Source organism: Rattus rattus, chromosome 1 (genome assembly GCF_011064425.1).
Source record: "Rattus rattus isolate New Zealand chromosome 1, Rrattus_CSIRO_v1, whole genome shotgun sequence".
NCBI classification, from domain to species: domain Eukaryota; kingdom Metazoa; phylum Chordata; class Mammalia; order Rodentia; family Muridae; genus Rattus; species Rattus rattus.
The window spans coordinates 246,651,684-246,661,672 of NC_046154.1; the positions used below are offsets into that span (position 1 = coordinate 246,651,684).

The 9,989-nt window shown below is 51.2% G+C and overlaps 1 pseudogene; it reads right to left on the bottom strand.

The window, feature by feature from the left end:
* Positions 1–8,341: 8,341 nt before the first annotated feature.
* LOC116889914 lies at positions 8,342–9,194 on the bottom strand (annotated as a pseudogene).
* Between the last annotated feature and the right edge of the window lie 795 nt (positions 9,195–9,989).

Sequence of the window (9,989 nt, forward strand, 5' to 3'; positions counted from 1 at the left end):
TCTGAAATAGTGCTTTCAACGTTTTAAAATAGAATTCTAGGCGAAGGCGTCCCAGGCTTGGGATTTAAGTGGAAATTGACATGGCTCTTCATATATTCTCCTTAAAAACAAGGCACTCAGGAGCGATTCCCCAGGCTGGTCAGGTACCTCCTCCTCCCGACTCTGTCTGCAACCCCCACCGAGGCTTTCTGTTTAAACGGAATGGGGAAAATGGCTGTGGCTGCCTCAAAAGCCTGTTGTGATTTATGGTTCGTTTCTCTGTTGCTGAATGTGGTGGGTGAGGGCCTGCGTCATCCAGCCGAGGGGCTACCCTGCTTTCCTGCACTGAGGCCCTTCCTCTTCGGCCTCCTCCCACTGCTAGAACTTGCTAGGTGCCCAAAGGGCTCTGATTCTCTAGAAACCTTGACCAAGTTCTCGGGCCTTGAGGGAATATATTAGATACTCTTTACAGAACAGAATACTGGATAGAGACAGTGTAAGGGAGGAGGATTGGTTTTGGCTTACAGTTTGAGAGAACACAGTCTACCATGGTGAAGATCTAACAGTGGGAGACATTCACAGCCACGGTGGCAGGGCTATGTGACTGCTCACATCTCAGCAGACTAGGGAGCAGAAAACCCAGGTCAAAAGTGGGACTGGCTTATGACCCTGAAGGCCACCCTTTATGGTTCTACAGTCCAATGAGCTAGGCCCCACCTTCTAAAGCAGCAATTCTCAATCTGTGGGTTGATACCCTTTTGAGTCATAAGAGTCACCTAAGACCATTGAAAAGCACAGATATTTACATTATGATTCCAAACAGTAGCAAAACTCCAGTTATGGGGTAGCGACGAAAGTAATTTTATGGTTGGGGAGTCCTCACAACACGAGGAACTGTATGAAAAAGTTATAAGAGCATCAGCAAGACTGAGAACCACTGTTTTAAAGGGTCCACAACGTCTTCAAACAGCACCACCTGTTGGTCACTAAGTATTCTTCAAAGCACACAAACTCTGGAGCGTTCACGTTCAACCCATAAATGGGAGAGCTGACCTAGAACAGTGGCTGGGGCCCTGGCTGGCTCAGGTGGTAGTAAAGAACTACCTGAACGGGTGCTCTGCTCCACAGGCTGAAAATCCAACCTTTACATGATAATGTGAGGAGGCGCATTGGGCAGGTGAGGGTAGAGCCGAGATGAGAACCCTCTATGGGAGACTTCATACAGACTCTCACCCTCACTCTATTACTGCTTGAGGACATAGCCAGAGGATTGGCTATTGAGCCCAAAGGTGGTCCCTAGCAGACCCAGAGTCAATATACACCTAGTCTTGGATTCCCAGCCTCCAGAGCTGTGAGCAGTGCATTCCTGCTGCTTGTCACCCCAAGGCTGCCTCTAAGTGACAGGACAGACTAGAGGCAAGAGGATTTAGAGGGATCAGCCTGGAGGTAGAGGGTCCTGAATGTGTGGTGAGGCTGAGGAGTTGGATGCTACTCTCTATTCCTGGAGATGCCTGTGGCTCTGGTCTCCACCCTCAAAGCACCTCATTGCCAAGGCCCGGGGACATCTCTCTTAACCCACCAGGACTGTGGGTTGAGTCTCAAGACTGGATTTTAGGGGATAGCATTGGAAATCTTCAGGCAATTTGTCCCCTCTTCTCTGCCCTTGTACTACAGAGACTTCAGGGCTGGTCACCATGTCCAGTGTCCAAAGGGGCCAGAGGTGGTCAGGTGGCCCTGTGCTAAAACTGTGTCACTATACTTTCCTGGTCTCCAGGGTACCTGTTGCTGAGCTCTTTGTGGGAGGAGAGCCTAGTGAGCCCTGTAACCGCCATTGGTGTTGAGTGTCCTCTGAGCTGATGGAGAAGATTGTGTTGTCCTTGTGTTTCTCTGTTCAGCTCATCAGGAACTCCAGGTGGCTGTAGGTACTACCTTCCCATAGGGAAGGGGGCCAGCCTTTAACATGCACATGAACTCTTGTCCTTGGAGCCTCGAGGCAGGCACTCAGGGATGTCTTAGCCAGGGTTTCTAGTACTGTGATAAAACACCACGACCAAGAGCAACTTGGGAAGTGTTTATTCCAACTAACAGTTTTTGTATCATGAGCGTCACCGAGGGAAGTCAGGAATGGAATCTGGAGACAGGAGCCGACACTGAGGCTGAGGGGAATGCTGCCACAGCCTGCTTTTGTATAGCACCTAGACTACCAGCACAGAGGTGGCACTACCCACAGTGAGCTGGGCCCTCTCACGTCAATTACCCATCAAGAAAATGTACCACTGACTTGCCTGCAGGCCAGTCTGGTGGGTCCATTTCTCAACTGAGGTTTCCTCTTCTAAAATGACTCTGCTTATGACAAGTTGACCTAAAGTAGCCATCACAGATGGGGAAGGTGGGGTGTACCAACAGGAGGGGTGTCTGGCATTAAGGAGTATTGACTGTGTACAGAAGTATCTGTGCAGTGTAGGACAATATCACACACACACACACACACAGGCACTTGACTTGGGAAGGCCCACTAGGATATGGGCAGCTCAGGGCTGAGTCTTGTGCTGACCCCTGCTTACCACAGCTCTCTGTGATCCCAGCTGTCTCTTCTGTGCCATCTGTCCTGAGATGGGAAACCACCAGATGTCAGCATGGTGGTCCCTCTCATCACTGACAGCACCTGGCCGAGTGGCAGATGGCTACTAGGCCAGAGGCTGAGATGGTAAAATCCAGGCATTGGCCAGCCCTGACAGCCATGTGGGGGGTATGGCTGTGTCACCTCAAATTCAGGGCTAGCTCTATGGATGGGTGAACCTCCAGCAGGTGGCAAGTTGAATGTCTTTTACTGCAGGAGCATGCCTTTCTAGATGGTGTTCAGGACTGCCCCCTTTGGATGCTGATGCTGGTGTCTAGGTTGCTGGGGCACTGGTGAAGTCACACGGAACAAACTGGTGGCTCAAATATGAGCCTAGGCCTGCTGACCTGGACCTGGGTTCCCTTGGCCTCTATGGTGTCTGTCCCCATGGGCACAGAATTTCTATTGGAGTTAGTATATGGGTGGGAAGCTGAGGGAAGACGGGAATCACTCAGCCCCCTCTGCACGACCCTTCAGTGTGGGCTGGGACACACTGCCTTCACCCTACAGTGTGGGCTGGGACCACACCTGCTAAGCTCTAACACCCTACCCCTGCCTGCTCTTGACTCCTCCCTGGCTTTTGTTGTGATAGTTTTCAAACCTTCAGTGACTCTCCAGTGCCAAGGAACCCAGAGCTGGCCCTCTAGATTGGGACTGGGGTCTTGCAGTCCACATGGTCTGGCCCATAGGCCTTCAGTTTCTCAGTCATAGCCACTGTCCAGTTGTGCTCCTTCTACTAGGTCATCGTCTTTCAGGTTATTGGCTACTCCACAGGCATCCCAGGGCCCTCTGGTGTTTTGCAACTGTATTCCCACAGAAGGGAGGGACATTCTACCCCTCCAGGTACACCGCCTACTGTTTGACTGCAAGTCCTATCAACCCAACTCCTTTCTGGCCAGTAATAAGGCAAGAAACACCTGCAGTAGTGTTCAGAGGAGGGTCCCAGGGGCCACTTTCCTTCTGTCCAGCTCAGAGCTTCTACCTTTGCCACCTGGAGCTCAATACTGCAGTGGGCCCTTCCACTGCATCCATCCACTAGATCTCATCCACCAGGCCCCAACCTCCAGACTTTGTCCTCCAGACCCTGTCCAGCAGACCCCACTCACCAGGCCCTCATTCAGAAGATTACACCAGGCCCCATCCACCAGACTCTACCCAATAGACTCCATTATCCAGATCCTGTCCACTAGACCTTGTCCACCAAACTCTGTCCACCAGACCCTGTCCAGTAGACCCCACCCACCAGGCCCTCATTCTCTAGACCCTTTACTTCTCAGCTTTGTCTTGAACTATTTGTGGTCCTCTGCTTCCGGTATAGCTGGTTTTCATGGCTTCCCTTACATGGCCCTTTCAGCCCTGTAGCTCAGGGCACCAGGCCTCCTAAGAAAGAATACAAGAAGACTGAGGGTCAGGAGAGAGAGAGCATGCTGGGAGGAAGTAGAGAAGGGTGTGGATGCTGAGGGTTAGGAAGGCCCAGGGAGGGAGGAGAGAATTCTAGTGGTTCAGGCCCTGCAGGTCTTCTTAGGCCTTCCTGTGGACAGGAAGTGTGGCCTGCCCTTACCGGCTCCCCCCAACCCCCCTTCATCAGTTCTTGTTCCTCCAGCCCTCAGTGCTGCGGGACAAGAGTGATCATCCTGTTAGCTGTGACCGTGGATTTGAGCTGATGTCAAGGAGAGTTTTGTCCTGCAGTGTGAATCCTGTTGGTTCCTCCTGTTTTTAATTCAGAGCTCCTGCTGCCTCATCTCCACAGGGCTCCCTCTCCCTAGCTGAGAGCCTGGTGAGGGTGTGGTCTCAAGGTTGGGCCAGGCTGGAGTATTTCTGGGCAATTCCTTGGGGAGAGGGGGCAGGTTGCAAGGGAGCCTGAGTTCCTGGGACTCCTTTCTTTAGCATGAGGGGCCGGTGGCATGTTATACCCCCACGAGGGACTACATAGGAAGCTACAGAATTCCATGAGTGACAGTGTCACTTGCCCTGCACTCACTGGCACTGCAGCAGTGTGGCCAGCCTTCCAGTGTAAGGGGACCTTGTTTTCAATTCATCCATTAACACAGGGCAAATTTGTGTAATTGTGAATTTTAAATATGGAAAAGGTTCATGATGTTTCCAAAGATATGGTGTGAGCAGAGCCCTCGAGGGTCCTGGATGCTGGCCTGTGCTACCTCAGTCCTGGAAAGCTCAGGTGACATTGTGGCCTCACTATCTTCCTGGGCGGACTCCAGCCCTCTAGAAGCCAGAAGCTGGGATTGAAGGCCTCAGCTGTGACATCCACAGGCAGCCTTGACTGCCATCTCTTTTCTACCTTGGAGTCTGGGACACTTCTCCCCTCCCTGCCCTTGGGAACTGGTCATTCGGAGATGCTCCTAGTCAGTGTTCTGCCTTCATGGGACTTCATGAGAGCAGTGTTTGCTCTCACAGGACAGTCCCAGGAAGCTGAATGACTCTCCTTGTATCCTGGGCTCAAAGGATGCCTTGGTGATGAAAGGTGAGGCCGGGTGTCAGGGAGCTCAACGTCCTGCTCCGCAGGCTTGGGTAGAGGGAAGGAACTAAAGGGCTGGGAATTATTATATGGCGACATAAAGCAAACAGTATCTGTAAGCCGGTATGCTGATTCCTTTTCTGCCTCTGTGATAAAAACCATGGCCAAGCCACCTTATAAAGAGTTTATTTTGGCTGTAGTTCCAGAGGGATATCAGTCCATCATGGCAGGGAGGCATAGCAACAAGCAGTAGGCATGGCACCACAAGCAGGGAGCCCAGAGCTCGCCCATCTTCACATGTAAGCAGGAAACAGAGTGACCTGAGAGTGTGTGAGGCTGTATGATCTCCAAGGCTGCCCCCTGGTGACACACACTTCCTCCAGCAAGACTGCACCACCTCGACCTCCTCAAACTGCAGTATCAACCAGGAACCAACCTCATCCAAACCTCCACATTCCACTCTATGGCTTTATGATATGGCTCCTATAGCCATAGTCTCGTGGTCATATCATAATGCAGGATGAATTTAGTTCCCCATTTAAAATGCACTTAAAGGTCTCCATAGTCTACCACATTCTCAACGCCAACACTGTTCATAGGCCCAAAGTTCCTTTTGAGTCTGAAGGCAATTTCTTAACTGTAACCTTCTGTAAAATAAAATATCAATACTTCCAATATTTCAGGACGCAGAAGATACATTATCATTCCAAAGGCAGAGGAGCGGGCCATAGTGAGGGAATGGTGGACCAAGTAAGACAAGAACTGAGCAAACACCGAGTCCTGTAGCTCTGTGTCTGACGTCAGAAAGCTTAGATGGCTCTGCCCTTCCAGCCTCGCTGCCTGAAGCACACAGCTCTCCCATGGGCTGATTCTACTTGTATGTAGCTCTTGTCGGCTGACGTCCCACAGCTCTGGCATCCCCAGTATCTTGGGGTCTTCACCGCAGCTTTGTTTTTATAGCTCCATACAATGGCCTCTCAGCTTTTTACCTACCAGGGACATTGCCTATGGGAAGGGCTGATGCAGGAGACAGGTGTTTGTGGCATCCAGAACTGGATGATTCTGTCCCTGGCTATAGGAGTCTACTGCCAGCACTGGGTGATGTGAAGATGGGGGACTCTGGTTTCGAGGAGCTGGCTGCAGGGTGCTTAGATACGTGGGTGGATTGCAAAGGGAGCTGGGCACCCAGTCATGGTACCAACTCTCAGTACAGAAGGTGTTCCCGGGAAGGCCACATGTGGAAGTCACTTGCTACCTGGACTTCCCTCTTCATCCATGTGAGGACATGGCCCCAAGAGTCGCTTCCTAGCCTGAGGTGTCACCATGTACATGAATCAGTGTTTGCTTTTTGTGTGGTTTTTTGTTTTTGTTTTTGTTTTGTATTGTTTTGCTACTGACCTCTCTGGAAGTCTGTCATCTTCAGTAGGACAGCCTGACTCTGGGAGGGGTCAGACTGGACTGGAGCCCAGTCCTTATACTTGATATTCCCTGGAACAGTCAGACTGGGATGGCTGGAGCTGCCAGAAGCCCTGGCTGGCTCCTTATCTGCCTGAATCTCCATCATATGGAACACAGCAGAGACACATAGGCTTCCAGGCCACTATTCTGCCCTCTTTGACCCACAGGAAACAGGAGGTTTTGATGTGGAACTTGAAAATATAAACTTGGAAAGTAACAGGGGGACCCTTGCTTCACCCTGACCTGAGAACTCTGTGGGCAATAGCGTAATCAAATGCCACTGGTGTTTTCAACCCTGAGAAGAGATGGAAAAATCAGAGAAAATAAAGGTTGGGATGGTGGCTCATTGGAAGAATGCTTGCCTAGCATGTATGAGGGCCCGGGTTCTATCCCCAGCAGCGCATAAAACAGATACAGTGGTGCACATGGTAATCGCAGCACTGAGGCAGGAGAATCAGAAGTCTGAGGTTGTGCTTAGCTACCCAGCAAGTTTGAGGTCAACTTGGGATATGTAAACAGCCAAGAATTAGAAAATATTTTAAGCAGTGCAGTCCTACATCAACAGAGAAACAGTTTCCTCTAATGTGCATGCACCTTTGACTGAGGTCGATGGGTGAGAGGACATATAGCTGGATCCATACCTTGCATGTAGGGAGTGACTCCAATATTTGGGAGCACGAGGCCATGGTGGCTCAGATGAAGGGAGAAGGTGGGAGTCTCTCCTCATGCTGCAGAATGGGAAACCAGAGAGACTTGCATGAGGCTGTTGACTTTCTCATTCTGGCAATGGCTAGATGTCACATACTGTTTCCTTGGCTTTCTGGGTCACTTGGCTTTATGACAGTTTCCACCTCCTCAGGTTGTCATGAGGAGGCCACAGTCTGGGCCCTGGACCAGGAACTCAGTTTCCTCCTGCTGCAAAGTTGTGCCGTACCTTTATGACCTTCTCCCAGCCACTGTCCTGTTGGCACTGTGGTCTCACAGGGACTGCCCACCCTCACACCGTACTTAGCTTAGAAGCATTCCTGGGTGCACAGGATGGAGACAATCCACTCGGACAGTGTCATCCTGTTCCCAGACCCCTCCCTGCTGTCACCTGTCATCGTGGTCACCACACCAGTGCCTGTGGTCCCGGCCATCTCAAGTGACTTTGTCCTCTTATCTCATTTAATCCTCTCTGACTACAGGTGTATAGTTTTTCTAAATAAGCAGGAAAAATCACTTCCTGGACAGCAATCTTGCTACCAACCCCATCATGAGAGAGAGGCTGCACAGAGCTGCTCAGGAGTATCTCAGGCTGTCCAAAGAGAAGCTCTCTGGAGACAACTCCAGGAACACACCCAAAGGCCCTCAACCTTCTGGCTCTGGTTATTTGAAACCACAGAGAGCTTCTCATGCATCCCCTAAGTTCAGCTGCTTCCCATGTCAGCCTAGGCCATGTACTCCTTTTGATTAAAACACTCCATTCCCAAGGGTGATGACACAAAGATCCCTGGGCCTCATCCTTCCCTCCTTCCTCCAAATGTTCAGGGATTTTGAACTTGATCTGCTTGCAAAGCTACAGTCTGGGGTCCTTGTATTCCTCAGTGTAGCTTGGGCTAAAGAGGTCTGGTGCTTCCTTTTATTTCTGCCAAGGAAAAAGTAGCCTTGTAGAATCTTCCTTGGACACTTTGCAGTGGTTCCCAGTGTTGACTCGAGGATGGTTCCACTCCTTCATGTGTGCTGGAGGACACCATGGCAGCAAGCATCCAGGCCATGTGGTGCTTAGCTCATGTCATGAGTGCTATGTGTTGAACACTTGCTGCCTCCTAACTTGGACCTGGGATGATGTGGGCTGCAGTTGGCAAGTCTTTGTTGCTGCCACACAGAGCCTAGGAAAGGGGCCAGTGCGGAGGTGAGCATCATTGGACCCATGAATCCAGCTGTGTCTGAGTCACAAGTCCACATTAACCATGACTGAGTCACACGTCCACATTGACAGCGCCTGAGTCACATGTTCACATGCACAGCACTTAGACCCCTGTGGGCCAGGCTCTCTGTCTCTTGCAATCAAGTTAACACCAACATTCTTTTTTTTTTTCTTGTCTCAATTTATTTGTAAAAACAGCATAGGACACCGGTCATCTGCAAATAGAGTGTAGGTGGGTGTGTCACAGCAGCCCATCTGTCTTCACACTGGCAGGAGCCTTTTCTTTGGGGCCTTCACAGGGGCCTGGGCACCCTTGGGAGCCTGGGCTGGAGCTTTGGCCTCTGCCTTAGCTGGAGCTTTGGCCTCTGCCTTGGTTTGAACCTTGGGCTTTGGTTGGCAGAGCCTACGACCCTTGGCGATGTAGCTTCGAGTCTTCTTCCCAAGCTTGGATGAGCCATGAAAGCCAGACGGCTGAGTTTGTGGCTGGGGCCCTTTGGCATCTTGGGCTTGACGGCCTGAGGCTTCACAAGGGCCGTGATGGCCTCTGCTCGTGCACTCACGGCCTTGGCATTGCTGGCCTGCATCTTCTTCAGGCCTTTCTTGTTGTGCTTCTTAGAAAAGCGCATGTTCCTCAGGAACTTGGGATCAACCCCCTTAAGAGATTTGTATCTTTGTGACCAGGGTTTCTTGATGCCATTTCTGTGCCATTTGCGGGACTGGTTGTGTGTGGTGTGGTTCTTGGACTTGGCCATATCCGCATGGTAAGCCATGGCTCTGGCAGCGCCTGAGACCCTAACACCAACATTCTGCTGAGCAATCACTTTTCCACATAACTCTTGTCCCCCCCTCACATCTGTCCTCTGAAAGTTGAACTGCAGTGCTGGCTCACCTGTAGGACTGACCAGGGTGGAGGTGAGGCGAGGCTTAGCGATGAATTCAGTAAAAATGCCTTGGTAGTGTTAGCCTTTGCTTCCTTCTGACATGGTGTGTGTGTGTGTGAGAGGGGGAGAGAGAGAGAGAGAGAGAGAGAGAGAGAGAGAGAGAGAGAGAGAGAGAGGAAGGGGGAGAGGGAGAGGGAGAAGGAGAGGGAGAGGGAGAGGGAGAACAAACATGGGCAGGTGGACATACACACACAGGTGCGTATTCATGTGGAGACCAGAGGTTGAGCCCAGGAGTCACCTTCTATTGCTCTCCAGTTTATTTGAGGCCGAGCTCATTGATTGAACTAGATTGGCTGGCCACTAAGCTCCAGAGAAACCTGCCTGGTTTTGCTTCCCCAGTACTGGAATTATAGATACGTGCTGCAATAGCCACCTTCTTACACGGATGACAGGGATCAAGATCCAGGCCCCGGTGCTTACACAGCAAGCACTTTACTGACGACCATTTCTCCAGCCCCACATTTAGGTTCTTAAGGCTGTCCTTGATGGTGATTTATGCATTCACTCATCCTTGCAGAGGGCTCCCAGGGCGCTCCAGCTGCCTTGCGCTCAGCCGTGCCTCCTTGTGCCTCCATCTGCCCTTTCTCCTCACCCTCATTGCCTTGG